Genomic DNA, 6,025 nt, shown 5'->3' on the forward strand with positions numbered 1-6,025 from the left:
ACCTGTGAATAGCAGGCGTTGGGACTCGAAGCGGAAAACAAGCGCGTGTGGGGCCTTCGCCTGCTACAGCGCTGTGGTGATCTTCAATAAAATGATAACGGACTGGTGGCCTTGTGAAACAGTCACAAAAATAGAATTCAGTGCTGAGCTGAGTTTTATTTATTTGTTAATTTTGTTTACCACGTGGGCATGCTGCTGCAGTGTACAGCCACCCAGCAGCTCAACCTGGGAAACTGCAGGTCCTGTTACTGAATTACAATTACTGAGTGCCAATTACAACAAGCTACCACACCATCGGCTTACACATTTATTTATGCTGTTTGTGTTCTCCTAGGACTTGGGAAGCCCAGTATTGGACCAAGACCTGCTTGCATTGTACAAGCTGTCTAAACTCAGCCCAAAGCTCCTGCCTCAATGAAATTGCAATGTAACAGGGTTCTGTAGGCGAGCCGAGCTGCAGAAGGAAGGATAAAATAACATGTGCCAATATGAAGCCCTATGCCCTTCTGCTGATGCCTTTGTAATTGCTGTAAGACAGCCCATGCATCCTTTTGCAGAGCACCGAAACAGAGCTAATTACACCGTTTCTTTTCTCACCGCTTGTCAATGTGAATTAAGATGTTAGTCTTGTATCAGCCCAACTTTAAAATAATTGTTGAGAAGCTGTTGTTCATTTATTTGCTCTTTAGGCACATTTGGATGCCCACATCTCAAACAGCACTGTAAAGAGTAAAATGAGTGTTAATACTTGTTAATCTAAATAGTTTATCAAAAACTTCAACTAAGGCATTAGTTGCTTGTATAAAGTTGAAGAAAAGGCAACAGAGAAGTAACAAACTGCAAATCTGTCCTTCATGTTCCACAGCATGAAGCAGGTATCTATTGATTTTTGTCTGGAGTTCAGCAGTTCTTACTGGAGTTTGCAAACTGTTGTCACTGATGAATTGAGCCTCGGTTTACATCAGCTCATGCAAATACAACAGTTGTCTGAAGAAAGGGAAAAGTACTGTCACTAAAGATGCTATTCATGATAAAACCACCTAAAGTTCACAAATGGGCTTATTTCCTAACTTTGCCAGGACAAAGAGATCTCTTGGAAAATTAAATGTTTAAAACAGCAAAATTGAGATGTACAATTTATGGAAAGTGAGCAAATTCTGATAAGAGTTTCTTTATGAATGCTACAAATTTGAACCAGGGCTCTCCTAAGAACAATATCCTCTTCAAACACAATTATTAATTTATGGTTATGGTGACATTGTTTGCAGTAATCATTCAGAACCAGAGGGTTACCCCAAACTGCATGGGGTGTCCCACATGTCCTACCAACTGGAACCTTTTCTTAGTGCTCCCATTTGTTGGTTCTCTTTACTCTCTTTGATTAAACCAGATGCACATATTTACATAGCAAATAGCCCATATGATTTATTAGTAGATTGCTCCATGACGCTATCACAAAAGCAATAAAAAGAAAAAAAAAAAAAAGAAGAAGGAAGCGATCTAAAAAGATCTTGTATAGTCAAACTTCCAGTACACAGAAGAAAGGCTGGGAATCTTATTAACATGATAATAATAATGACAACGTTATCATTGAATTATTAAATAAGTAACCAAAATGTCAGTGTTCTTACATGTTTGATAAACAGGTTTGCACAGTCATCATGATTAACACTACTTTCAACAGTTACAGGCTGTGAAAACAACCTAACAAGTTACAGTCATCATTAGACAGTTGAAAAGCTGATATTGCACTATATTATGTTAGTATCAAATATTTCAATCACTGTTTTCTTAAGTTGTAAGCTGCAATTATTTTTTAAAAATCTGCTAGTTAGAGCTTGATCCATTGTGCAATTAAGTAATAGGTGATGAGACATTTCTGAATAAAACTATTGTATTAACCATGTATAAACAAAATTAGATATAAAAATAATTAGGATTTTGTGTCTTCAGAAAGCAGTAAAGAGCATCTTTCATCAGTATCCTTTTTCACATAATATCCTGATTTGTTCTAACTGAGTTTAGGAATTGAGAGCCCTCAAAATGCCTCTGTTAAAACAAACTTTGTTCAGTCAGTCAGATGTCTCCTCCTGTAAAACCAACATTGAACTTGGGATATCATCAGCTGTATTCTTCCTGGTTGTATTTTCCAAATACCGCCAGCATGAAAAAAGAAGATGCCGGGTGAAACCACACCTTTCTTAAGACCTTAAATGTTTGCAGGAGGCTGATCAGAACTGTTGCTGTTGCTGCCTAGAATGTCAAACAAGGAATTATTCATGTAAATCACAAATAGAATAGTACGTTCAATTGTTATTGAAGTTCTTTAATGATGAGAACATGAGTAAATCACTGCATATACAGACAAACCTCTCAGTTTCACCCATCACAATGATTCAAAACTTTATTAAACGCTGTCAAAGAAAACTATGTCTGTTTCTGATCTTAATGCACTTCCATCAAAGGCAGCAACTTCTTTCTGGGTTAAGCTGTGGAGTCATCTTTTCTCGTTGTGTTTTCAAAGTGTGTTCTAGGGTCTTTACATGACAACTTTTACCAAGTGTCTGCCAAAATAGCCTTTTATTGCTTTTACAAGATATTAAAAGGACAAGATTTAGCCTTAGGGAACTCCTGTTATCTTTGATGAAACTGCATTGCTGCGAATCAGGGGAGCTTCTTGAACATACGGAACTGAACTCATCCATGCCTGGGCCTTTCCATACAAAGGTTCAAAAGACTATTAAGACTTTGTACCTATAAAGAACTTCTATCTTATAGTACTTTCTGTCTATATATACATGTTTATCATTACATGTTGACAAGCCATCTAAACTCATGATAAGATTTTATAACTCTCTAAACATGCTTAGAACAAAATTTACAATGTGTATTTATATATATTTGTGGCTGTAATGTGTATCACATTATTTTTTTGTTCATGATTTCGATATTGTCTCATTTTTTCCACTCATAGTGAAATGTTGTCCTCAGGGAAGCCTCAGGCTGGCCAGGCACAGCTCAGCAGCAAAGCACCAGCTGAGGGAAGGAGAAGCAATATCCATCTTCCTGGGCAGCATCAGCAGAAAATATCTGTGATTGAGGAAAATATTTAAAGGAAGAAAATGTAGACTTTTTCTTCTTTACGACCTCTTTTTTTTTTTTTTTTTTGACTAACAGTGAGGGCTTCTTTCTCCTCATTTTGATATATGTTATGTTTGGGAAGTATTGAGCTTTATGTTTGCTCATGGACAATAACATTTAAATATGATCATTTACTTAATTGTTGCTAAATACTGTGATTCTGTTTATTCTTTCCTTTAGTTAATTCTTAGTAACATAAGCTGCTCAATCTCTTCTTTGATTCAGCAGGGAACACACCCACATATCTCTGCTGCATTTTTATAGATTTCTTGTCAGTGCTGTTCAATTGCATCAGAACAGAGAAGGAAGGCTATGGACCCAACTGCTGGTCTCCCTCCTGAATTTCATTAGTGAGGGCAAGAATCAAAATTTACTGAGGTCATAGAGAATTTTTGTATTGACTTTGGATCGGGCTATAAATTTTTATTAAAATAACAACTCCACTGAATCTTTGTCTTCCAAGTAGCATATGCTGTGTAATCTATGAATAATTCTAGTCATGATTTCTTTCTCTCATATTAAGGTACCATTTCTGATGTCAGCTTTGACTGGGTAATAATATCAGCTGAATGAGTGATAAGAATTCAGAGCCATTGCAGTAGTCTGAACATTAATAACTGTAATGTCTAAAGAGGAGGACTAATACATTTAAAATAAAAGGTGGAAGTCAAAGTAATTTTTCATTTCAGTAAAACAAATGTATGGGATGACTGGAGCATACAGTTCCAATGCTTCATAAGATGCAATTAAACAGTAATTTGATGATTAGAGTTCTGTTTGTTTTGACCTTTCAGACATGTGGGAAAGGCTTTCACCAGTCAAAATAGAGAATTCAATAAAAGCAGAAAGTTTAAGCACAATAAATTTTTGGGAGGGGAGAGCCCTGTATCTGGACAGGGCATTTTCCTACAGCACACTTCTGAAGACAAATGAGGTAGGCATCATATTTGTTTCCTTGTCCAGAAAGGCAAAAATAAGAATGTGAATCAAGATTCATGGATTCTGAGCTAGCTTTGTGCTAGCTTTGTGTTTGGCCACCAGAGAGATAGTTGAAAAAATAAAAACATCGTGTACTCCCTCAATTCTCTAGTTTCCCCACAGGTCAAAAAATCATGCACAAAACGATTTGTTTGATGACTAATTAGAGGAATTAATGCCTGAACATAAATCTGCAAAAGCTCTTGTAAGTCCCTTGTTTTCCAGAAAGACTGTCACAAAGAAATTAGCCATTCAAATCCCCTTTTTAATGGTCATTTCCTTAGATTGTTGCATAGATCACAATAGCAGGGCTGCTTACATGTACTGGAGCATGGTGCTAACGGGACTGTGTGGCTTCCTGTACTGTGGTGGCTCTTTCAAGGTTTCCTTGTGTACTTCTGCATAGCATTATCTAATGCCACAAGAACATATTCTGAATTATTCCTATATGTCTATTATTTTTCAGATACAGTGTAGCAACTGGGAAGAAAGTCTAACATCCAGTAATCCATAAAGAAGCATCTATCCACTTCTAAGAAAAAGCTCTTTTAATTTATAGAAAATTTGAGGGCATGATCTAGCTCTTAATGAAGTTAGCAAAGAAAAAAAAAAAATCTTCAATTTTTATGGCATGGGATCAAAGACTGAAGTGCAGGAAGGAACATTAATTACAGGGTAGAAAGGATCATTATATTTCAGAATTAAAAGCTATAGGTTCTTTTCATGGCTTCTTGTAAATATAGTTGAAAGCAAACTTAGACTATGTTTTATGGTACACCATGAAGAAAGATTTCAGCTCCCACAGCACATTCACCAACAGAAGAAATCTTATTTGCTTGAAAATGACAAGAAAAATCATTAGGTCGCTTATACAAGAAAGAAAAAAAAAAAAAGTCATATACAAGTTAGAATTAAATGTCCCAAATGAGGGGAAAGGCTCAGGTTGATGGTTTCTACAGAGTAATTTTCCCCAGAATGGTTTGGGAAAGATGGAATATGATACACAAGTTAACTCTCCCCAGAATGATGCTCTTGAGTTGACTTCATATGCTACGTGATAATTCAAATTAATTATACTTTACTTGGAAACTCAAAGTTAAGATGCTTTAACTCAAAGTTAAAGTTAGTTTATTACAGGAACACTAAGTGTCCATATACCCCACCAGTATAAAATAAAATGTAGGCACTTTGCATGTCTGAATTTCATGTTCATGAATCTTCATTTGCAAGGAACAGTTTCTTTGAATAAGATTATTAGGCTAATCTCATTTATTAAAAATAAAAGCTATTGTTCAATAAGGTTGTCATTAAAGTGATGCATTACGTATATATTTAAAGGCTATGCTTTAGTAATCATGTTATGTCTTCATGATCCTCTGCTGACATTTATTATATTTCCCTAGAGCACTCTGTTTTAGCATCTGTCAAAGAGATAATTTCACGCCAAAATTTAAAGAGCATATTCCAGTATAGACAAATGTTACTGTTTTTTACTGCTTAGTTTGACTACCTTAATGTCCTCTCATGGCAAAATATGTTTCAGGATGGGTGACATTCCCTGGAGGAAGATATTCAAAGAAGATCAGAATATCCTGCATTTGGTTATGGAAACTCAGGAAATGTCTGCATAAAATAATAGTATGTAATCTCAGAAGTTGTATGTACACTTTCATTTTGGGGTTCTCCAGAGGCTTTCTCAATTAGGACGCTGCAGCCTGGAGTACTCTGTATGCATTTACACTGCAGGTTCTTTAAATGGTCAAACCAAGGATATATCCAACAACCTCTGCCTCTCTTACTGCCTCATGCCAGTTCCATAACTCAACTTGCTGCATCACTAAGAGCATCATGTGCATTAGACCTCTCAGCTTCTGTGGTTACATGCATATTCACAGTCATTTCTAAG

The sequence above is a fragment of the Anas acuta genome, chromosome 2, assembly GCF_963932015.1.
Source record: "Anas acuta chromosome 2, bAnaAcu1.1, whole genome shotgun sequence".
NCBI classification, from domain to species: Eukaryota; Metazoa; Chordata; class Aves; order Anseriformes; family Anatidae; genus Anas; species Anas acuta.